This window comes from Mirounga angustirostris, unplaced genomic scaffold, assembly GCF_029215605.1.
Source record: "Mirounga angustirostris isolate CCGP_5_RB_7025 unplaced genomic scaffold, mMirAng1.0.hap1 SCAF_10, whole genome shotgun sequence".
NCBI classification, from domain to species: Eukaryota; Metazoa; Chordata; class Mammalia; order Carnivora; family Phocidae; genus Mirounga; species Mirounga angustirostris.
The window spans coordinates 31,635,342-31,659,836 of NW_026991718.1; the positions used below are offsets into that span (position 1 = coordinate 31,635,342).

The 24,495-nt window shown below is 42.3% G+C and overlaps 1 long non-coding RNA gene across 1 annotated transcript in view; it reads left to right on the plus strand.

The window, feature by feature from the left end:
• Nucleotides 1-11,522: 11,522 nt before the first annotated feature.
• LOC135361735 (uncharacterized) overlaps nt 11,523-24,495 on the plus strand; it is a 28,893-nt gene continuing 15,920 nt past the window's right edge. Inside the window, exon 1 of the long non-coding RNA XR_010405537.1 lies at nt 11,523-11,557. This is a non-coding gene — a long non-coding RNA (uncharacterized LOC135361735). The remainder of the gene's footprint in view (nt 11,558-24,495) is intronic.

The following is a 24,495-nucleotide window of genomic DNA, read 5'->3' on the forward strand; positions in this document are numbered from 1 at the left end:
GTATTTATTTATTTTTTATTTTGAACTAATTTTAAATTTGTTGGAAACCTGCAAAACTAATGCAGAGATTTCCCATATATTCCCTTACCCAAGTTCCCCAATTTTAACATCTACATAAACATAGTACAGTCTTCAAAATGAAGATACTGACATTGGTACAAAACTATTAACTAAACTACAGAGCTGACTGAAATTTCACCACATATATTTTATTTTATTTTTTTGTTTTTAAATATGAATGATAATGCATTTTACTGTGTATGAAGTATCCTACTTATTTTTATTTTATTTTATTATGTTATGTTAGTCATCATACAATACATCATTAGTTTTTGTTTTTTTTTTTAAAGATTTTATTTATTTGACAGAGAGAGACACAGCGAGAGAGGGAACACAAGCAGGGGGAGTGGGAGAGGGAGAAGCAGGCTTCCCGCGGAGCAGGGAGCCCGATGCGGGGCTCGATCCCAGGACCCTGGGATCTTGACCTGAGCCGAAGGCAGACGCTTAACGACTGAGCCACCCAGGAGCCCCACATCATTAGTTTTTGATGTAGTGTTCCATGATTCATTGTTTGCGTATAACACCCAGTGCTCCATGCAGAACGTGCCCTCCTTAATACCCATCAGCGGGCTAACCCATCCCCCTCCCCCCTCCCCACACCACGTATATTTTAAATGGTGAAGTCACAACTCTAGAATGTGTGACTTTAGTAGCTACTGGGCCAGAAAATATTTCCAGAATGGGTTGAGATCATTGCTTTCTCATGTTTGGAGATGAGCCAGCTGAGGCCTAGAAGTCTGACAGTAATTGTGGATTGTTCTGTAGAAGAATATAGAGACCACAAACCTTAATTAAAAACATCTCGCACATACTGAGTGAATACCACAGCTCCTAAGCGTGTCTATCATTACTGTCAGAAATAACAAATTCTTTTGTATCTAGAAAGATTAGTCACTTAATGACAGGATGTATAGAACAGAATGTAATGACAGAATGCATTGAGCTTGGATGAGAATCTGAAATGTCATGCATTTTTTGGCCAAGCCATCCCTCTTCATCTCTTCTGTGAAGACTTCTATGACCTTCCATGGTTAGAACTGTTGTAATGGCTTTGGGCAGCCCCTACCCTAATGACTACACAGATTTCTGTCACGGCACCCGTGACACTTTATTGTTATAATTTGTGTAGGTGCCTGCTGAACTGTGAGCATCTCATGAGCAGGGGTGTATCTTATTCACCCTGGTGTCTCAAAACCCGGCCGGCATGCAGCCCTGCTCACCGGAGGAATGAATGAGTGAATGAATCGAACCCACAATAAATTTACATCGACGTTTTTCTTCCTACCTCATCTTGTTTGGGAAAAGAGCCCATAACTTGAACTCACTCCAGTGAATAAGACAATGCCGCAGTATATTCAAAAGGAAAAGCTTTCAAGGGCCTTGTGTTTGAGAAACAGATAGGCATTGAATGCCAGGTGTGACTTAAAAGCTGAATAAAGACTATCACTTTTACAAACAGCACAAGTGTGTGGGTGCTGATTCACTCTAGTCAGTGGATGCATTGTACTCCTCAGGTGATTTTATCCACTTTAGTGAAATCTAAAGCTTTCCACCTAGGCTGATGAGTTATTATTAGTTACCATTATTATTCAGCATTTCCACAGTATGTGTTTTCAAAGTATTACGTTCCTCATTCTTAACGAGCGACACAGAATATAGGTAATGAAAGGACGTTTAATCTAGTCTCACGTGGAGCTGATAGTCAATAAATTTTTGTTGACTGATTCATCACTGAACTCAGCTGGGGACCAGCCGGTGCTAACTTGTGGGAAGAAATCCTCCCTGACTTTCTGTGGAGGAGCCTGAGGAGGGCAGGGCAGGGGCACAAAGGTCGGAGAGGAAAGAGAGTAGCAATTCTTCTCAGGCCTTCTGAATCTCTGACCCACTTCAGCAATCCTCAGGGCACCCCGGGGATTATGGACACATCGTGTTTACTTGCCCTGTGAAGGAGTAGGTCCTTTGGGTTTGGAGCTGCTGATCTCTTAGGAGCAAATTGTTTAGGGACTGCTTTTATGAGTCGGTGATCAATTTTCGGCATTCTACTTATGTTTTTTTTTTTTTTTTAAAGATTTTATTTATTGGAGAGCGAGCGAGAGAGAAACAGCATGAGAGAGGAGAGGATCAGAGGGAGAAGCAGGCTCCCCGCCGAGCAGGGAGCCCGATGCGGGGCTCGATCCCAGGACCCTGGGATCATGACCTGAGCCGAAGGCAGTCGCTTAACCAACTGAGCCACCCAGGCGCCCTCTACTTATGTTTTTGCTATCACCTGATTATGAAGCTGGGAAAAAAAGAAACCAAGAAAAATTGACAGAAAGCCAGAACATCAAAGCTGAATAATGAGATATTCTCATAGGAGGTATTGCATTATGGTAAGGGGACAAGTGACAAGGAAACTTAATCCTAAGGGTCCCTAGTGGCAAAGACATACTGAATATACAGCTGAGAAATGGAGAGGGGAGGAGATTTACCTCCTATTTCTTGGAAACTTCACCTCCTCCTAGAAGCCCTGCTCAGGGGTCTGCTCTGGTTCTGTCAGCTGAGAGATGAGAAGGGTTTTGGCAGTGGGGTTTGGGGTTGAGGTTGCTGACTTAAAAAAGAATAATGTATTAGGCCCCCGATAGGTAGGCAGAAAATCCTCCCTGCTTTTTTTTTTTTTCCTCAGCGCATGACATTTGTGTACTTCTGTTTTATTGGGCGATGACCACAGATATTTGTCTGGAACACAACTTGGAAAAAAGGATAGTTGAGAAGATAAAAATAGAAACCTTTCCCAGCAGTTGGGTTGGCTGGGAGAGGTATGGAAATGCTCAGGGAAATGCGATGCCATAATCCCAGACACCTATCTCATCCAGGGCCTGGCAGGCCCGGTTAGTCTGGGGTCATACATGAAGGCCACCAGGGAGGTCAGACAACCAGCCTGGAGCTCTCAGCAAAGCAGCAAAGCAGATTTCTCTCATCTCAGGTAGAAGCTCAGATCCACACATCATAGAGCGTTACGGGGATTAAATGATATAGTGGTCTGCGAAGGCAAAGGACACAGGGCCTGGCACCCAGCAATCCTCAAGACTAAGTGGATTTCCTTCCCTGCTGTGACTTTGTGAGACCTGGGGGTGGGACACGGTCTCAGATGATCGTTTCATGCCATGCAGGTATTCTGCACTTTAGAAACACTGGAAAGTCGAACCCAGGCAGACTCCAATTTCTTCTGTTCTGGTTGAGATGAGCCATAGCTAGGGATGAGGCTCAGTTTCCTTATTTGTAAAACATTGTGGAGACACCTGGGTGGCTCAGTCGGTTAAGCATCTGCCTTCAGCTCAGGTCATGATCCCAGGGTCCTGGGATCGAGTCCCACATCCGGCTCCTTGCTTAGGGGGGAGACTGCTTCTCCCTCTGCCTGCCTCTTTCCCTGCTTGTGCACGCTCGCTCTCTCTCTCTCTCTGACAATTAAATAAAATCTTAAAAAAAAACAAAAAAACATTGTGGTTCTGGGAAATAATTTTGGGACTTGAGTGAGGACACATACCTGGTATCATTTCCTCAGAAAATGATTGGTCTGGATTTCAACTCAGAAGAGATTCCTGAGAACACTCACCCCTAGGGGCTGCTACTATTTCAATTTTGGGCTAGGACCCAGTGTCTGAGATAGAGGAGACAGGGTTTCTTCGGTAGTCTCTCACCAACTTCTCATAAATATTTTGATTGGAATCCTAAACCAGGGAGCAACATGGGGCTTTGACGCCAAGGGCTTCACTCTCTGCTAGCAAGGACATACCACTGACAGAGTTCCTGCCATTTGTGACCACCTTGCCACCAGGCATTTGTACCTGCCTATCTCCCTGGCCCAAAGGCAAGTCCCTTGGCCATCTATCCTTTTCAATCCCTTATCCCTCTCCTGTGCTGCATGCCCTCTCATTACATTTTCATTTTCAATCTCTTCTTGTCAACTGGATTCTTCTTGTCAGCTTGAAAGCGTACTTAAGTCTCCCTTTGGGAGTAGGGTAGGTTGAGCGGAGACAACCCTATGCCAACCTTATGTTCTCCTCAGACTACCACATTTTCTTTTCCCCTTTCCAGAGACTTAAAGAAAGAATATCTATACTTGCTGGCTCTGTTTGCTTACTTCTCATTCAATCCTCGGGTAACTATTTGGCTCTTGCCCCATCAACCCAACCAAACAGCTTGTTGGTGCTGGCTTGTGCTAAGGTCATTCATTATCCTTCACCTCTCAGAAGTAGTCTACACTGTTGACCAACCCCCTGCCCTTAAAACAGTCTTTTCTTGGCTTCACTAACACAAGATTCTTCTCGTTTCCTCTATCTTCTCTGACAGCTCATTTACTATCTCTTTTGCAGCCTTATCTATTCTTCCCAGGTCAATAAATATTAAAATACCCAAGATTTAATCCTAGGCATGTTTCTTTTCTTATTCTGTATTTTATTCATGCCAGAATGTTTCCCCAGCCTAGACCTCTCCTCTGAGTTCTGTACTCACATGTCCAACTTCCTACTTAACATCTCTACTTGGAAATCTCCCAGGCATCCAAAATGTAACTCATCCAAAACCAAATGCTTGATCTTTCCTTCCAATCCTGTCAGTACCTCCTGTTTCACTGAAGGGTGAAGCAGGCCAGAACTTGGAGTCACCATGACTCTTGCCTCTACCTTACCTTTCACATTTAACTTTGCCTCCTAAGCCTCTCTTGAACCCATACTCTTCTCCCTACTTCCATTCCCATTATTCAAGTCTAAGCTACCATCGTCTCTTATCTGGATTACTGTGAACACCTCCTTATTGGCCTATCTGCAGCCAGTTTGATCTCCACCTCCTACAATGTATCCAGAGGGATTTCTCCATCTGAACTTCACGTCCTGCTGTCACCCCACCCAAAAATGTTTACTTGAATAACTTCCCATTATTTGGGGATACAGTATTCCTTAACATGACCACAGGGCCTGCACCCATCCAGCTTTATCTCAAACCATGCTGTGCCATGCTTTTTGCACTCCAGCCACTCTTTCCTTCTCTCAGTTCCTTTCACTTGGTATGCTGCCTCTCACCAATTACTCTTTGCCCAGAGTGCTCTTTGCCTTCTTCACCCAGTAACTTCCATCCATCCTTCAAATCTCAGCTCAGTCATGGCTTCCTCAGGGCTATCTTCCCTGACTTCTATGACCAGGGCAAATTTCTACCATGTGGCCCTGGTATTCCTCCTTCATACACAGCTGTAATTTTTTATTTTAATTTTTTAGATTATTTATTTACTTATTTGACAGAGAGAGACACAGCGAGAGAGGGAACACAAGCAGGGGGAGTGGGAGAGGGAGAAGCAGGCTTCCCGCTGAGCAGGGAGCCCAATACGGGGCTCGATCCCAGGACCCCGGGATCATGACCTGAGCCGAAGGCAGACGCTTAACGACTGAGCCACCCAGGCGCCCACAGCTGTAATTTTTTATTTATTGATGTGACTATTTGGTTAAAATATATTCCTCACTGACAGGAGGCTCCATTAAGGTAAGGACTGTGCCTGGTTTTCTGTGCATAGAGCCAGCAGAGTGCCTAGTAATACATAGTAGGTGCTTGGCAAATGCATTTGTTGAACGAATGAATGAATGAACGAATGAAGGAATGAATAAATGAATACAGACATTCATTTTCTCTAATTTTTTTGGCTCTCTCTTCTTCTGGCTCTTTCACCCATGCCCTATCCTTTGTCTCGTCATTGGGGCTTGAATTCATGGATTTGGTCTATGCATCCAGTGCTGCTGGGCTTGCTTCCTATTGTGGGTAACGAAACCTAGGAGATTCTGTATAGCCTTTGAGCACTTCCTCCTTTGTAGTATCTTCAGCTCTCCTGAAATGATTTTGTTATTATTAGGATTCTGTTCACTTCAGGCTTAGATAATGAGAGTACCACCTGAGGAAATGTGTTCTTCCACCTAGAACAATCAGATCATGAAATTGGAGGGAACACTTCCTGATCACATAGTGTAGTTTCTTCAGCAAAGCAGAAATCCTTTCCATATGACTCATGACAGATAATAATAGCTAATGTTTATCGGACATAGGTCAGTTGCTGCCTTAAGAACATTTATATGGATGAATGCATTTAGTCCCTAACAACCGTATGGAAAGTACAATTTAAGTACAGTCACCATCATGCATCTTATATAGATGGAGAGAGAGTGGAATGCCTAGCTCAAGTCATATGAGTGGTAAATGGCACAGTCAAGATTCAGACCCATGCAGTTTGGCAGAGCCTGAGCTTTTAACCATTGTGCTATGCTATGCTGCTTCTGGAGTCAGCCAACATTTACATGGACATTTTCAGGGATAAGCACTCCCGCCACTGTAAGCTGGATACTTGGCCTAAAGTTGTCTTCTGTAACTGCAAGTCATTTTTCCTAGTTGCAGCCTCTAAAACTATACAGAATGGTCTGCTCCAACTTCCATAGACAGCCATTTAAATATTTTCAAATACGAAGAGTAGTTTTTTCTGTTCATAAAAATAACATATGCTCATTGTAGAGAATTTGGAAAATTCAAATAGTATGAAGAAAGTAAGAGAATCCTTGATAATCAAGGAGAAAATAAATGTTATCTGCCAAGAATCTATTAGCTTTTTGTTGTTATTCTTAATACCCATGATTCATTAAGGGCCCATATAAAACCTGTAGCCAATCGAAACCTGGTTCTCCATCACATGTCCTTTCATTAAGCCAGATTTTGTCTTTCGTCTTATATGGAATCCTAGATGTAGAATTTTACATTTATCCCTTATAAACTATATTTTGTTGGTTTTGATTTTTTTCTTCTGCCTTACTGAAACTTTTTGAATCCAGATTCTGCTATCTAATATGTTAGCCTTCCAGTTTTGTATACCATGTGATCTTGGTGACAGGGCTTTCTAAATCTTTATTCTGGACATTTATAAAATGCTGAGCAGGAGAGAGCCCTGCGATACTCCATTAGGGTCCTCCCCGCAGGTTCAGAAGAGTTTATTCATCAACCATTTAGAATGGTTGATCAAGAAAATTCAAATCCATATAATTGCATTTTCATTGAACCCACATTTTTTTTCCCCCACTGTGTCTATGACAATTTCATGACTTAATCGAATACATTGCTGAAATTCAAGTTTCATCAATGGCATTTCTCAACTTTATGGGTATAGTAAGTAGCTCTAAAAGAGAGAGATGCCATTTATCTTTTTTTTTTTTAGTGAACCCAGGGTGACTCTGAGTGATCACTTCTTAATTTCTAAGTGCTCACCAATCATCATCTAAATACTCTATTCTAGAACTTGCCTGGAAATCACTGTAAGCCAATCCGTTACTTCAGACTTTTCACTGTAGGTGAAGTAGCTCTGTGTAGACAAACTGGCCCTGAGTAATATTTAATGGGGCTGAAGAAATGATCCTGCGGGTATATATTGTCTTATTCTTTCTACTTCAGATCAGCTTCCTGTCAACATGTAGGAACCTGGAAAGCTGCAGTCTAATAATATAGCCACTGACAGGAAGATTGTTTAGATTGCTCTTCCAGATTTCTCAATTGAATAATGTTGGTGAAGAATGACTGCTTCTTATTTTATTTATGGCTTTGGATCAACTACAAGGCTACCTGATTTTAGGTAGCAGATGTGCTGCTTCAGTGTTGCATATAAATTCTTTTTTTGCAAGTCAAATTCTACCTAAATTGTACTACTGCGGGAGTTTACTTCTTAAGGCCATCTTGTGGTGAGACATTTTATAAAGTCAAGAATTCTTCGGTGATTTATCCGTTGGGATTGAAAAACCCAGGGTTGCTTAAAGCGAGGCAAAATTACACTGTATATTTATTTACTTTTAGAAAAGGAGCTCAACATTGTTTTTTGTGACCGTCACCCTGAGCAAACAGGATTTGGAAAATCTTGGGCCTGTCAGACAGTCAGCTCATGCATAAAACTAGAGCCTCTCCCGTTCACCACATTCTCCGGGGCACCTTTACTGATGGAAGAGTGCTTCTTTTGATTTCCCTGATTGATATTTTTCTCATTTTTCAACTCAGTGTCTCAATCAATAATGCAAAGAGAATTCTATTGACTCATCTTCTTTGCATCTTCTTGTCACTCAGCTGGTAGGGGGCGGGGTTGGTGGCTCACTGGTGAGGCTTCAGTCATACCTCTGTGTTCATCACTCGCTTGGGTTGGAATGATGTGGAGGCCAGAACCTTAACTTGGTCACCTCTGTATCTCCATAAAACTAGACATTGCCTCCTGGAAACGGGTGTTCACCACACATTCGCTGATCCGATGGTGACTCCCAAACTTACAGAGCCCCACAGCAGGTGATACCGTGGGGTCCACCCCATTGCCACCCAAGGGACCGTGATGGTTTGGACTTGGCTTCCTGCTTCCTGCGAGTCCCCTCCCCTGAACTCCTACAACATTCTGACTCTGAAGCTCATTGGCCCTTAACCAGGACTTCCTTCTTTTGCTCTTGTGTGTGGGTGTGGGTATGTGTGTATGTATTATTTATATACATGAATAGTCTGTCTAGATTCTAGTTCTCCAGGTCAGGTACTGTGCCTTAACCCTAATCCCCACCCTTAACCTTAATTCTAACCCCTAACTTTAATCCTAACTTGGATCCTAATCCTAAATCTGAAATCCCAGAGTGTAGGTTTTAGCAAGTGTTTTTTATTATGAATGTTACTATGATCTTGACATAGTTAAGATAACCAGAAACCAAAACAACCACACATTTTCTACATCGTCTTTCTCAATGAGAATTATGGTTTAGAATGAGCATCCCTTGGCAGTGAGAGAGCCAGAGGATTCAAATACTTTCAATATAGATTTTAGTGTTTAGTATGTAACTCAGTATCTTATGACAATTAGTCTACATGGAGGAGTTAAGCCAACCTTACCAGTTAATTGGAGCAACCGATTGATTAAGACCACATCATTTGCCAATATGGCATATTTACTGTCAAGTGTGTGCTTTTTCTAGTTTTTATCCTCTCCTCACTGATTTCATAGGATACTTTCGGAGACAACTTAAAGCAAAATAAGGTATATGAATCAATTAATTTAACCAGAGCCACTAATACCCCACCTTTACTTTCAGGACGGGTGACATCATTTGTGGGGCCCGGGCAACATGAAAATGTGGTGAATTTCAGGAATTTCAAGATGGTGACAGCAGAGCATTAAAGCAAGTGCACGCCTATGAAGCCAGCCCTTCCTTCCTTCCGGATGGGGGACCCGAGGTCTAGAAGGCACAGCAAGATGCAGCAAGATGCTGCCAGTGCATAGCTGATGCATGCTCACAGAATGGCTGCAACTCCGTCACCGAACATTTGGTGATTGCTCTCTCTGCTTGGCTTCCTGTTCTCGGGCTTCTCCCGCTACCCAGCATCACCACGATGTGGTAGCTGAGGGACATCACTGGGGCTGTGGACAGGAAGTTCTGCTTTTGCCACTTTTCTTTATTGGTCCGACCCTTAGCCTGATTTCTTTCCTACCTCCGCACCTGAGCTTTTTTGCGTACAGCTATTCCTCATTGTCAGCACGACTTCTTCTACTAGTTTTCTTGAAAACTCTGGGGAGAAGGTTTGCGAGGTCCTGGTGGAGTGAAAGCTAAGAAGGGACATTTTGCAGACTGGATTGTTCTCCTTGGTGCCATGCCAGAAAAGATGTGTTTCTTCACACCGAGTGCTCCTCCCTTCCCAAGTCCCAACATAGATGAAATTCTAAGGGCAAACCTAAATGTCTTTGCGAAAGCAGCCTCAGGAGAGGCTCCTGAGGATGCTGGATGCTAATAAAGAGAGGGTGAAAAATTCCAAAATATCATTACTTCCATCCCTAGGAGGCCGATTGCCAACCTCCTGCCCTACTTTACTTCATCCCCATCTTGAATGAAACACGGTTGTGGTTTGCCAGAATTCCAGGGACTTGAGAATTTGATAAAGAATTCTATGTCCTTCTTTCTCTCCAGAGGGACTCCACAGTCAGTGGCCAAAGGAATTCAGACCTCTTTATTGTGCCAAATTTCCCCAAGCCCTGGTCATCGCATTAACTTGAGAATGTGGCCAAGCCAGTCCTTTTGAGAAGGAGGCACTGCCACGCTGAGATCCACATCGGCACTGACCCAGCCTTGCATCCAGCCCACTGGCCGGTTTATGAGGTTATTCGTAAAATTCAGGCAAGCCTGAAGAAACCCTTGATTCAGTGAAAACAAGAGTAGCCAGTTATTTATTATTTTTTTTAAAGGGAAAGCGGGGAGGGGAATTTCACATTATCCCTACACAACAGATAAACAGGTTAAGGGGCACCTGGGTGGCTCAGTCAATAGAGCATAGGACTCTGAATTTTGGCTCAGGTCATGATCTTGGGGTTGTGAGATCTAGTTCAGCATGGAGTCTGCTTGTCCCTCTCCCTCTGCTCCTCCCCCTGCTCCTATGTGCTCTCTCTCTCAAATAAATAAATAAAATCTTAAAAAAAAAAACCCAAAACCGAAACAACAGGTTTAGAGAGGCTTAAAAGAAGCTCCTTAGAATTATTTATATAATCGCATGTTTTCCCTCCAAAACTTTTAGAAGGGGTTCAAAGCCCAAGCCAAAGCCATAAGTTTGATGCTGGCTCCACAAAGCCCATAAGCAACGTTCTTGAGTTCTCTTTGCAAACAGTGAGCACCCTGGGGAAATACCCAGAAAAATGGAAGACACAGTGGGGTACTTAAAGAACTTCTCTGGGGTGCCTGCGTGGCTCAGTCAGTTGAACATCAGCTCTGGGCTCAGGTGGTGATCCCAGTGTCCTGGGCTTGAACCCTGCATGGCTCCCTGCCCAGCATGGAGACTGCTTCTCCCTCTGCCTCTGCCTCCCCTCCCCAGCTCATGCGCGCACACATGCACTTTCTCAAATAAATAAAAAAATAAAATCTTTCTTTAAAAAATTTTATTTATTCATTTGAGAGACAGAGAGAGCACAAGCAGAGGGAGAGAGAGAAGCAGAGAGCTGAAGGCAGACGCTTAACCATCTGAGCCACCCAGGTGCCCCCCCCAAAATAAAATCTTAAAAAAAAAAAAAGAACTTCTCCAGAAGCAGGTAGATAAAATAAAGACACACAGGCAGGCAGAGGAACACTTTTATAAAGATATAAAACAAGCTAATAAGGGCCAAATGTAAAATACAGACATGCTTCTTGTAGCAATGAGTAGAATGAAAGGATCAGGTCAGTTAACCAGGGAGCGCTTCCTGTAGGAGGCACCTTTCAAAGCAGAGTTTTGAAGGTGGTCTGGGGGGAAGGGAAGTGCCTAGGGAAAAAGAGGGAGGGCAATCCCTCTGGGAACTGAGATGATGGTTTGGATCATCTAGTCAAATCTGCTTTTCCCCTTAATTATTGTATTTTATCCTTCACATGTATTTTTTTTTTTTTTTTTTGCTATAGTTTAAATGATTCAGACCACTCTGCCTGCATACATCTGATCTCTGAGGTATCCTCTATTGGTTTTGCAGGTATTTATAGTTACACTATAAAGTGTCTTTAAAAAAAAAAATAGACCACGACTGTATGATGTGAAACCTTAACTCTGGATAAAAATGTCAAGATGTGAACTCTGCTGCCTCCTTTTAGTAATTACTCATTTCTGGCAAAAAAAGCAGATGGCTTAATTTACCCCGAGGACAACTTAAAAACACTATTGCCAGTTAATTTACTCCCAACCCTGCTCCCCAAATAGTTCTTTTCCCCTTTCTCATTTGAGTCCTCATTTTAGAAATTATCAATCTTTTCTGATTCATGGTGTGTAGGCATGTAGTTAAAGTTAATCTGGATTGAGTTAACCCTTTCCTCTAAAGGCATATCTATTTTGCTCTCTCTGGGAATGTCATACATGGAGAAGGCCTATAGATTACTCCTTACAAGGGGGCCAATTACACATGCATTCCATGTATAACTTGATCAAAAAACTTCCTGTATCTATTGACACCTGCATCAGTTAAAGCAGGAATTTAGATGCCCGTTGATGGGATTGTAAGTCATTAACCTTCACAGATCTGATCTACAAAAGGGGGTGGAGGAGACCTCCACTTGCTTCATAGGATCTGATTGCTCCCTCTGGTTCCCTATCATCTTCCTAAGAGGATTTAAAAGTTGGTTTCAAACAGCTATCAGAATGACTCCCCCCTTTCTTAAGGCACTCACTAGAAAATAAAACCAGATATAATTAACAAACAAACAAACCTATCTGCCTGCTGTTCTGACTTGTTATAATAAGTGTTATTTCTACTTACAAACAGTTTCCTGTCAGCATCCTGCTGTTTCTTTAATAAGACTTCTGCACTGGGGGAGAAAAAAAGCTCTGCATTAACATTAAGCGTCGACTTGTCGTCACTTCTCTTCCTGCTTATCTGCCTTCGGATTCAATTTGCTTTGAGGTTGAAAGGAACTAAAATGTCAAAATCATCACTAAGAGAAAAGAGGGACCTCTCTGCGCCTAGAGTTGGTTGAAGGATGGGGCTGCCAGTAGACTCATGATAAACACGCTGCTTCCTCACTCGTGGGCTCCGTGGCCCGTGTGGCTCCTGGGCAATGGGAAAATCTTTCCAGGTTCCTGGGGTTAGTTTCCCAGCTGAATGATGGTGTTCCGGCATCCTTGAGCAAGTTCCAGAGACCCACGTGACTGGACAGATCCAGAGGGGACTTTGACCCTGAAGCTGGCCTGTGGGTTGGTGAGAATAGGAGGCTGAATGGAAATAATTGGAAAGTGGTTGAGGTTGGCCAGGACAGCGGCGGGGATAATGCTGTGTGATCAAAATGTGGGGATGGTGGATTTTCCAGATTAATATTTTTATATTAATTAGAATGTATAATTTTTTTAATAATTTTATAATTAATGTTATATTTAATTAGAATTAATATTTTTAATTCTAGAGAATTGCAAACATATCCAAAGAAGGTAAGATAGAGTAATGAACTACCATAGACCCATCACCCATTTTCAACATTTATTCATGTTTGTTTAACTGATACCCCCACCAACTCTCCCTTCCTGTATTATTTTTGAAGCAAATTCAAGACATATCATTTCATCTATAAATATTTTATACTTGATCTTCGCCAAAAGGCCGAGAAGTGATCATCTATAAATATTTTAGTTTGTCTCTCCAAAAATAAAGACTCCTTAAAAAAAAATATATATAACTGCAATACCATTAGCATACCTAAAAGTAATTAACAATTTCTTCATATAATCAAATATCCAGTGCTTAAATTTCTAGTTGTCTCGTAAATGAGTTTTTTAAGTAGTTTGGTCAAGATTCAAATAAGTCTTGTTTGATAAGTTTGTTAAGTTTCTCTTTCTCTCCTTTTTAAAATAAATTGTTATTTTGGAATAATTGCAGACTTACAGAAAAGTTGCAAACAGAGGACAGAGAGTTCCCGTGTACCTTCACCCAGTTTCCACTAATGTTCACATCTCACATAATTACAGCGTATTTGTCAAAACTAAGAAAATAACACTGGTCCATTACCGTTAACTAACTTACAGCCTTTTTTCAGATTTCCCTAATTTTCCTCCTGATGGCCCTTTCCTATTGTAGGATCCAGTCCAGGACACTGTAATACATTTAGTCATTATGATTCCTCAGACTTCTCCAATATGTGACAGCTTCTTGGTCTTTCTTTTCTTTCTTTCTCTTTCTTTCTTTCTTTCTTTCTTTCTTTCTTTCTTTCTTTCTTTCTTTCTTTCTTTCTTTCTTTCTTTTTTTTTAAGATTTTATTTATTTATTTGACAGAGAGATAGAGAACACAAGTAGGCAGAGAAGCAGGCAGAGGTAGAGGGAGAAGCAGGCTCCCTGCCAAGCAAGGAGCCCGATGCAGGACTCGATTCCAGGACCCTGGGATCGTGACCTGAGCTAAAGGCAGATGCTCAACCGGTTGAGCCACCCAGGTGTCCCTCGGTCTTGTTTTTCATGACCTTGATATTGATCAGGTATTTTGTAGAAAGTCCCTCAGTTGGGATTTATTTGATGTTTTCTCATTATCAGACTGAAGTTATGGATATTTTGGAAAGAACACCACAGAGGGAAAGTGTTCTTCTTTACGGGCATCATGTACCAATATGACTTCAAGTCTCTTTTTGAGGCGCCTGGGTGGCTTAGTTGCTTAAGCGTCCAACTCTTGATTTTGGCTCAGGTCATGATCTCAGGGTCGTGATATTGAGCCCCGCATCGGGCTCCCCACTCAGTGGGGAGTCTGCTTGAGATTCTCTCTCTCCCTCTGCCTCCCCCTCCTCTCTCAAATAAATAAATAAATCTTAAAAAAAAATGTGACTTCAAGTCTCTTTTTAAATCTCTTTTCCTTCATCTCCCTCTCTCTTTTTTCCATTGCAGATAACTTGCTGAGAATCTGTAGGATTTTGGTTTTGTAGTTGCTGTTGTTTGTTTGCTGTTTTGTTTACATACAGAGGCCATGGCCACTTTTTAGGCTGCCCGGGCTGCTTCCCAATCAAACAGTTGTCATCTCAGCAATTCCTGTTCATTTCCATCCCTTACCATCACAAGACAGAATTAAATAAAAGTCTGGGTTACTCTGCAGGCTGCACGGCAGCCTTTAATTTTAGTTAGATGCTGGAGAGAAGGTCTGAGAAAAAAAACATCCTTAGCAGGAAATACATTTAAAAAAAGAATTCCTTGAAAACTGATTCCTGTCTCATGGAAAGATTTAGATAAGAACACAAGTGCACGGACACACACACACACTATGAAGAGGTAGACAAATATATTATTGTTATTATAAAGAGAAGAAATACACCAAGACGATGCTTATAATGGACGGCCATTAGAATACACTGGGGATGATTAAAATCTGCCTGACATTGGTCCTGGTCGACCAGAGTCCGCAAGTTTTCATAGGGCAGGATGTTAGCACAAGTGAACAAAGAAATAATAATTGTCTCCCTCTTGGACACGGAGCTTTCCTTTTTACCGTGCGTCTTTGCTCGTGTGACGTAATGTCATTGCGAAGCACTTTCAGGTCAAACCCAAAGCACCGCCTTTTCCCAGATAAGGACCGTACACAGAGGAGCGAGGCCTTGTGACTTGGTCACAAGGCTGGTTACAGATGGAAATGAGATTAGAAAGCAGGTGTCCTTCCTTTGCATGCTATTACCAGGTAGATTCAGGTTAATGTCATCCAGGATCCACCTTTAAGGACTTTCTACTTGGGTAGCAAATATCTCAGCATGAATCCTTAAAATTAGAATTTAAAATTAGAGCCCCCAGTTTCTCTTCGTGAACACTCCAAATGTTGATTTAGAGCACCAGATTTGTGCTCTAAATCGGGTTTAGTGTTGCTATATTGATAGATATCTTACTAGTAAGCCTGGGCGGGCCGGGAACACGCCCCATTTTGCCCTGCCGCCTGAGGTTCAGGCAGCAGCTCTGATCCATTCAGTGCAGGGTCCTGGTCAGGAAGACCTGCTGCTGACAGTGGTTATGGGAGCTGCTCCTAGGTTCGGAGCTTCCTCAGAGCAGGGTCACACCTGGAGCCTGCTTAGCTTGGCTTCCTGGGAACAGAAGGATCCTTCTGAATCCAACCCTCGGTGGTCCCCAGTGGGCTCCCATCACAAATGTGGAAGGAACAATGGCAAAGCACAGAAGGCAAGGGGGTGGAGAGGTAGAGGAGTGATTCACCAGTGCCCTCCTGGGAAGAAAAGCCAGCACTTAAATATATCTTAACATCTCAGATATCATTTCTGCCTCTGGTAATGATGATGCCGATCCCAAAGTGCTATGGGAATGGGGGCCCCATGTTAAGAGAGGAGTGACCATAGTGAGGGTGCCCTTGAGTACACCCGTAGTTTCACAGGTAGGGTTCTGTTGCTCTTTTGTCTTGCTTGGTCCGTGGGCAGTGCAGTTTCATGATGCTTCACACTCAGTGTGCCTCAACCATGGTAAGATAATTCAAGAAAATTCTAGTTGGGCTTCTGGATTCTTGGGCCACTACTATTTTTAATGGTGACAATAAAAGCTGGAGGAACTGCAGTCTCAGTGAGGGTTTTGGAGAGGCTGTGTAATAATGAGGCATGCAGAACCCTGGGTGGTAGGGCCTCCAGGCTCTCGCTTTGCTCCTGGCTGGCTCTGTGTCCTTGATCTTGCCACTTAACCTCCCTTTCTGCATTCCAGTGGAATAGGCAGATAAAACTCTCCTTGACCTACCTAATAGGTAAGTTTTCAAAAACAGCTGATTGGGAGCACCGAAGATGGGGGAAGTTTGAAAGAAAGAGAAAAGGGGAAAAAAATTACATTTTGGAAACAAATTACTTAATAACAAGCAGTGACAGAATGCCTGAACATTGGAGTTTTATAGTCAGAGTGAAGATTTATTTGGCATTTTGAATTTGTTTTCTCAGTGAGCAGAGGCTATTTGGGGGAGTTGAGAGAAAGGAGAAAAGGGAAGGAAATTTAAAATGCCAAGGAGAATCTATGTAGAGGTCTCTACAAAAATTCTACTGATGCACAAGTCCTCCTACTTATAGAAGAAAAGATCTTTCTATTAAAATTATTCACACCATGTCTGCTTTCCACATTGTTTTACAGTTTGAGCTGCTTCTCCCACCCCATTTCCCCAGCAATTGTCTAAAGCTCAAAAAGCAAAACCATTTAGATTGTTGGCCCTCTGAGGTCTTAGAACCATGTATGACCTAATTTTTTCCATGAGTCCTATTCCTGAGCCTGGATGTCTCAGCTTTTTGACCTTCCAAACACTGGCTTATCTTGGGGACCTTATGAAACACTGTGCCTAAGAATAACCTGGTGGTTTAAAAACAAATAGACTAAGTCCCACGTAAGCCTCCCATGAAGGGCATTTCTAATTCCCCCTTGGAAGCTTGATCTTGGATCAGAGTCAGTAGTCGTATTTTGGGGTCACCTGCTGAGTTTAGTTTCCCTTGTCCCCTTTTGTCAGAATCGCTTCCTCTGACCTTTCTCCCAGTTCCGGAGGACATGGGTCATGGCAAAATGTGAACACCCTGGTGAATCTGGCCAGAGAACGTTGGTCTCCCTTCAGCTCCAGGTACTGAAGGCTCTTGGCTGGATGAAGAGAATGTCGTTAACCTCATGAGAACCAGAGGGACCACAATTGCTCCTTCCTCTCATAGACTAAGCCCAGATCTTGCTGGGCTCAGCAGTTAATACATCTGCACTGTCTTAACAACTGCCCCCTCTTAGTGTTGCTTGTTCTATAGTTCTTGAAGACACTGTCTCTGACTAGTCCTGCCTTGTCCCATTGGAGGTGGGGTGGGCAATGTGAGGATTGGAGAAACATTCTTTGTCATAATTCTGCCACCAGACAAAGGCCTGTGTCTGCCCTAGTCCTTGTTCCTAGTCCTTGGCAGGGTTTCTGCCCACTAACAGGGCACCTTGCATGGGTGGTTTGGGTGGTTCAGCTTCCTAGCAGATTCAGTGGTGACATCTTATTCCCATCTTGAACCGGTCTTAGATCTTTCCTCTTGGTTATACACTTGCTAAGGAGGTGGCATGGAGTGAAAGGAGTACTGGATGAGGAGTCAGGAGATGGGGGTTTAGGAAATATCCTTTAAGTTCTGAGGGTATTATTTTTCTTGTTTGTAAATTGAGGGGATTCGACTAATATGATCTCTAAGGGCCTATGCTATAATAAATAGAAAATTGATTTGGTAAAAAAGGCTAACACCTGTAGCATTCTGGTAGTATGCTATATACTCATGTGTCTATGTGCAAATATATACGTCTGAGAAACAAGAAATTGATAGAAGAAACTTCTTACCTATTCTTTCTTCTGCCATTCTTCAATTTTTTTTTTAAAGATTTATTCATTCGAAAGAGAGAGGGAGTGAGAGAGAGCGCGTACACCAGTGGGGGAGGGGCAGAGGGAGAGGAAGAGGGAGAAGCAGACTCCCCCCTGAGCAGGGAGCCCGACATGGGGCTCGAGGTGGGACTCAATCCCGGGACTCCAGGATCATGACCTGAGCTGAAGGCAGATGCTTAACTGACTGAGCCACCCAGGCGCCCCATTGTTACCTCTATTAAAGCACGGAAATCAGTTATTGTTGATGGAATTTTGTCTACTTAGTGTAATATAAGGAAGGGAAACTCTTCCTGTATTGGCCTGCTGGGTTTAGGTTTTTCAAGCCCGTCAGTGGCTATTTTATCACTTCTAAGAGACATCAACACTGAAAACTGAGTGCTCCAACCATGGTGATTCGTAAGGGGTCAGCTATTATTAAACATTAGTGGCGATTTACCAGAATCCTTTCTTCCTGAAAATAAGTTATGCAAAACTGTTATTTATTTATGAGTTTAAGATGGAAAAAGAGATAGAAGTACTGCTTTAAACCAGATGGGGTGTGGGCAGATGTTGGCCAAGATTTCCTTCCATCCACAGCCCCTTGCAGGCTAAGCATCCGGCCTCTGGGCCAAAGGCAGGCAATTGTGTTAAATCATGCAAAATAGAGTGGCAGTTTGGTGAGGCATGCAAAATGAATTGAAAGCAGAGAACTATTTATTTGTCAGTAGCAATCCATCCCAGACGCAAAGGCTGCAATGATAAAGAATAAGGATTAATTCTTATAATATACTCTCCTACTTCAAAAAACTTTTTGCAAGAAGCACAACACACATGTTTCAGCTTTTTACAATTTTCTAATTGGTTTTGACAATTAGCACAGCATGAGTGAGTTTGGAATTTTCAGCCCAACAAAAATGCAGTTGCAGGAGGATCTTTACAAGCCTCCTGTAATCTCCCCAAAATGTCCAAGATTACCCTCTTCTTCACTTTAATTAGAAAACTGGGTTGCAAATCAGAACAGGGATATAAAATTGACTTTGTCTCTCTTCCTCATTTTGTCACCTGGGAACAAGTCAGTTAATCTGTTTGGACCTCAGTTTTGGTAACATCACCATTACACGTTTACATCTGTAAAAATGTCCACACTATTTCCTTAGGTGGGAAAAGCAGATATAAATGATTTTTTTATGCATTAGTCAGCTTTGCTACAGAAACAATGGCCCCCAAATCTCAGTGGCTTACAATAATAATTTATTCCTCTTTCATATATATGTTAATGACTACAGTAAGCTGCATTTCAGCTCCTGTCTCTTCTGATTCTGGGACCCAGAACAAGACTGGGTCTGACTTATTTTGAATCTCCTATGCATGGCAGAGGGAAAGAGAAAGAAAGTTCACAGAAATACACAATGGCCCTAAAACTTCTGCTTGGTTGTGGTGTATGTTATATCCACTCACAGGCCATTGGCCAAGGCAAGCAACATGTTGGGCGTGATGAGGGGGTGGGGATAGATAGATGCTTACCACAGAAGGCATTGCAAGTCATTTGGCAACTGACTGATTACCTACAGGAATCATTTCTCCTATAGTAAAGGGGAAATAAATAGGAACAATAATATATCACCATATATTTATCTGTAAATATGGATATGCATAGAAAAAAGTCTGAAATGTTATTCATTAAAATACTCTTAGGCCAGAAGAACTGAAAACATATGTTTATACAAAATCTTGTACATGAATGTCCATAGCGGGATTATTCATAATACCCCAAAATGGAAACAATCCAAATATTCATCAAAAAATGACAAATGGGTTGAAAAAAATGTAGTATATCCAGACAGTGGAATGCTGTTCAGGCATGAAAAAAATGAAGTACTGATACACACTACAACATGGATGAACCTTGAAAACATTACGTTAAGTGAAAGACTCTAGTCACAAAAGACTACATATTGTATGCTTCCATTAAAAATGAAATGTCTAGAGTGTAGAGAAATCCAGAGACAGAAAGTAGGTTAGTGGTTGCAGGGGCTGGGGGGACAGAGGATGGGAAGTGACTGCTGATAGGTAATGGGGTTTCTTTGGCATAATGAGAAAGCTCTAGAACTAGATAACGATGACTGCACAACCTTGTGAATATACTAAAAACCTCTTAATTGTTCATTTTAAAAGGCTAAATATTATGGTGTGCGAACTATACCTCAGTTTAAGAAGATTCACAGAAGTGGTTGGATGGTGCGATTGTAGAGAATTTTCACTTCTTCATGTATTCATTCCTATGTGGCCTGAATTTTTTATAATGTGAAAATATTTTTTTATTCAGAGAAAAAAAATGAAGATATTCTAACTGAGGGAAACACAAAAATATCAGTTGCACAAAATAAAGTTTTCTTGCATGCAATTCATGTATCCTAATCTCAAGTACTTGCAAGTTTAAAATTTGAACCATCCTTGAGTTAGACACTTAAAACAAATTCATCACCTTTCTCTATAATTAACCTGGAGAAGTGTGATAGCAATGATGGAAATGTCTAAAATCAGAAAAAAGTGAAAATTGGATTAATAAGGGTTATTTGTGGTCAATGTCAATCTACCTCATAGAGAGAAATGGTTTTCTAGAGGGTCAGAGTGGGTCAGGAGCACAGTGATCTCCATATTCTTGCTTCTCTGCTGGGGAAAAAAGAAATCAAAAGCACAGCTTCATCTTTTGGGTCTACCAGTGGAAAAATTACACGTTTAATTAAGCCTTTTGGCCGACGTGTAGACATGAGAATGGAATTTTTACTCTTGTGTAGACATAAGAATGAATATCCTAGACGGGAAAATTTTTTTTTAGGACAGAGATCTGGTGGCAAGGGGTTTCCAGAAAACTGGAGACTCAGCTCAAAAACGTTCAAGCTGACATCCAAGTGTGGGAATGCTTCCAGCAGGTGAGTCTGAGAGAATGAGCCATATCCAGTGCCCAGAGATTGAGGTCAAGCTGAAGGCTGCAGTGGTGATGCAAACATCTCGTCTACCCCCCCAACAGGAAATCCTCTCCAGGCCCAGAAAATGCCATTGACCCTGTGCATCCAAGGTTGCCTGGAGAATCAGTGGCTAGTGTCTCTCCTGTCGTCTGTCCTTCTCAGTATTAAAGGGAATGAGTGAACAATAATCAAAAAACCACAAGCAGTCCAACAGCTCAGCAGGCATGAAATATCATCTATTGAACAGGCAAAGCCTCTGCCCGCAAGAGATTTATAGTACAATATGGCAGATGAGAGAGGCCAACATGTAATCAGCAGAAAACTAGTACTCAGAAGAGTTGTACTTATGTGTAGTGTGTACGAGCACCTATTTCTAGAAAGTCCATGGCTTAGGTTCTTTACAAATAGCACACCACAAATGTAATTTGCCCAAACATTACTGTTAGTCACAGGTTTGATCTGAAAGGTCCAAGGGAACTGAAAAAACAAAAAAAAACCCCACAAACCCTGTGACTTAACAGAATTTTGTTAAATGTTCTTTGGCCAGGAGCAGTCATAAACGATGCGGTGATTACTCATGATTTATAATTTGAAAAAAGGAAAGGGCAAAGAAGTTGTTCACCCTTATAGCTCTGGCAAGAATATACAAGGTCTTGCTATGCCCTTCCTAAGGCAGTTTCCTAAAGAACAAAACCAAAACCACAAACAGCACTGCAGCTCAGACCATTTTTACTGGCATTACCCATAATATTATGCTAATTCTAATCTGCAACGCAGATTACATTAGCAAGGTGTAACAAGAAGCAATCAATGTTTATAAAGTATGTTTTCTCCTTAGCCCTGCTGACACTGTGCCCCTGAGGTTGCCTAAAGCTCTGGGCCTAATATTAGAGATGGCAGGCAGGGACTTAATATGCTGCCTGATTGCCAAAGCTCTGCTAATAAGCACTGATACTCGTCTGCATAGAGTCTGTATTTTATATTGTGTACAAGGTACAGGTCTTTGGATTTTGATACTAGTCTGGGAAAGGGTATCATCCACAGCTGGGAGAGTACATGCTGATTTTATTCAAGCACTTTGAACTGTGCCCAGCATATAGTAGGTTCTCAATAAATATTTTTAAATGATGAATGAATGAATGAAATAATACTAGGGCATATTATATTAGCCAGAGCTCTCCAAAGAGACAGAACCAATAGAATATGTGTGTGGGGGGGTGTGCATATATATATATGGTATATATTTAAATATATTTAGATATAGTAGATATACACATACACACATACATATGTATACAAACACACACAATATACATATATGCATATATACATACATATAATAAATTGGCTTACATAATTATGGAGGCTGAGAGAGAAGTCCAGACCAGGAGAGCTGAGGTAGAGTTCCAATCCAAGTCTGAAGACCTTGAGAAGCAAAAGAGCTGATGGCGTAAGTTCCATTCCAAGTCCAAGTGTGAAGGCAGAAGATCAATGTCTCAGCTCAAAGACGGTCAGGCAGAGAGAGGAAATTTGTTCTTACTCAGCATTTTATTCTATTTAGGCCTTCAGTGGATTGGATGAGGCCCACCCACATGGAGGAAGGCCATCTGCTTTACCTCAGTCTACCCCTTCAAATGTTAATCTCATCTGGAAACATTCTCACAGACACATTCAAAAAAATAATTAAACACATATCTGGGGGGCGCCTGGGTGGCTCAGTCGTTAAGCGTCTGCCTTTGGCTCAGGTTATGATCCCAGCGTCCTGGGATCGAGCCCCACATCCTGCTCCCTGCTCAGCGGGAGGCTGCTTCTCCCTCGCCCACTCCCCCTGCTTGTGTTCCTGCTCTCCCCCTGCTTGTGTTCCTGTTATCGCTATCTCTGTCTGTCAAATAAATAAATAAAATCTTAAAAAAAAAGACCACGTATCTGGGCACCCTGTGGACCAGTTGACACATAGAATTAACCATCACACCATATTCTCCAAATGCCCTGCCCACCCCCCCCACCCCCATAGCGGGAAAGGTTGTGTGAATCAATTACCCTTTTCCTGACTTCTTTTGTAATGAATGACATGCATCTGTGAGGCTTAAAGTAAACTGTGTGGCTTGTAGCCACAGATCAGAATTTCCTGGGCATGAAGCTAATTGGCACAAAAGGAGTGACTTGGAGATTCTGACAGCATTTAGGGCCTGCCGGATTCACTTGATTAGTTGCTACTCTGCTTCCTTCATCATCAGCCACCCATTAATACATGGAGAATCAGACCAACATCAGAGTGTGGGATGCTGGGACTCACACAGAGGACAGGCAAGGGGTGGAGTCCGAGCAGGCAGGCTACATCGGAGAGCAGAGAGGCAGGGTGAACAGAAGGCCAGGGTTAACTAACGGGTAGCATCTCAGCCAAGAGTTTTCAATTAGAATCACCTGAGAAGCTTCAAAAACTACCTACACCTGAGCCTCTCTCCTGACGAATTAAATTAGAATCTCTTGGGAGGTGGGAAATGTTGGAGCCAAAGTGCAAGTATTTTTTTTTTAAGATTTTATTTATTCAATCGAGAGCGAGAGAGTGAGAGCAGGAGTGTGGGGGAGGCTGGGGGGGGGGGAAGAGAAGCAGACTCCCCGCTGAGCAGGGAGCCCATCATGGGGCTCAATCCCAGGACCTGGAGGTCATGACCTGAGCTGAAGGCAGACACTTAACCGTCTGAGCCACCCAGGTGCTCCCAAAGTGCAAATATTCTTAAATGTTCCTCACATGATTCTAAAGTGAAGCCTGAATTGAGAACCTCTGTTCTGGGCTGTCCAGTCACTTCATTATTAGAATAAAGTGTGATGGATTCTACTTGGGAATACCTGTTCAGTGGAGAATAGAGATTCTCAAACATGTCTGCATGTTGCAATTGCCTGGGGAACTTTAAAACCCACCTACGTTTGGGTTCCACCATCACAGGTTATGTTTGAATGGGTCTGGGGTATAGCCTAGGCTTTGGGATTTTAAAAAGATCCCCCAGAAACACATAATCTCTAGCTCCACTCCAGATCTACAGAATCAGAATTTGTATCTAAAATAATACAATTGGGGCGCCTGGGTGGCTCAGTTGGTTAGGCGACTGCCTTCGGCTCAGGTCATGATCCTGGAGTTCCGGGATCGAGTCCCGCATCGGGCTCCCTGCTCGGCGGGCAGTCTGCTTCTCCCTCGGACCCTCCCCCCTCTCATGTGCTCTCTCTCTCAGTCTCTCTCTCTCAAATAAATAAATAAAAATCTTAAAAAAAAAATAAAATAATACAATTGTGGTAAAATATACATAACATAAAATTTACCATCTTAACTTTTAAAAAAAAGATTTATTTATTTGAGAGAGAGTGAGTGGGGGTGGGCAGAGGAAGAGGGAGAGAATCCCAAGTAGACTCCTGCTGAGCATGGAGCCAGACTCGGCTCTATCGCATGACCCCGAGATCATGACCTAAGCTGAAACCAAGAGTCAGATGCTCAACCGAGACACCCACGCGTTCCCTATCTTAACCATTTTTAAGTGTACAGTTCAATAGTGTTAAGTACACTCACATGGTTGTGCAACCAATTTCCAGAACTCCTTTTATTTTGCAAAAGTGAACACTATACCCATTAAAAGACCACTTCCCATTTCCCTGCCCACTCC